The sequence below is a fragment of the Neopelma chrysocephalum genome, unplaced genomic scaffold (assembly GCF_003984885.1).
Source record: "Neopelma chrysocephalum unplaced genomic scaffold, ASM398488v2 Primary Assembly neopelma1_153778, whole genome shotgun sequence".
NCBI lineage: Eukaryota > Metazoa > Chordata > Aves > Passeriformes > Pipridae > Neopelma > Neopelma chrysocephalum.
The window spans coordinates 1-769 of record NW_020934278.1 but is presented as its reverse complement, the minus strand read 5'-3'; the positions used below and the strand labels follow the sequence as shown (position 1 = coordinate 769).

General features: G+C 53.6%; 1 long non-coding RNA gene across 1 annotated transcript; it reads left to right on the top strand.

Annotated features, from left to right (window-relative positions):
- Positions 1 to 6: 6 nt before the first annotated feature.
- LOC113962371 lies at positions 7 to 432 on the top strand. Its single transcript, XR_003532534.1, has 2 exons — positions 7 to 154; positions 365 to 432. It is a non-coding gene; the product is annotated as an uncharacterized LOC113962371 (long non-coding RNA).
- The last annotated feature ends 337 nt before the right edge of the window (positions 433 to 769 follow it).

Here is a 769-nt window from a genome sequence, read left to right as displayed (position 1 = left end):
AGCGTGATCAGCGGGGTGGGGGAGATGGACATCGAGAAGGACTCTCCGAAGAAGGAGGACACCCAGGCCAAGGACCTGCCCTACCCAGACTGTCCCTTCCTGCTCCTGGACGTGCGGGATCGGGACGCCTACGACCAGTGTCACATCGTGGGAGGTGAGGGGACACAATTCCACAGGGCTGGGAGATCCAGCTCTGCCTGGTGGGACATCTTTGGGACATCCAATCCACCCAGGACTGAGCTGATTTAATTCCCTATTCCCTGGGTTTCCAAGGCTGTAGAATTCCAATAAATCCCTGTTGTATCCCAGCTGTTGGTGTGCAGCCACTGGATGATTTATCCCTCTTTTTTTTTGTTTCCTGCAGCTTATTCCTACCCTATTGCCACGCTGTCCAGGACCATGAATCCATACACAAACAGTATTCTGGAATATGTATCCTTTCCGTGGGAAGTGCTGGCACAGGGAAAAAAATGAGGGGGATGGGGGGGGGCTCCCAAAACCAGCTGGATCTTAGCCAAGCAAAATTGGGAATCCCAAGGAAGGTGGGACAGGAGATCCTGGGATTACCTGGGGCAGCTCTGGATTCAAATTCCCCAGGGTTCCTCCTGGCTCCAGAGGGAGCTGGGTTTAGGATTTCTTGGGATTTGGGCTGCTGGAAGGCAAAGCCCTCGGTGGAAAATGCTGGCACAGGGAAAAAATAAAGGGGGATGTTGGTGGGAGGGGCTCCCAAAACCAGCTGGATCTTAGCCAAGCAAAACTGGGAATCCTG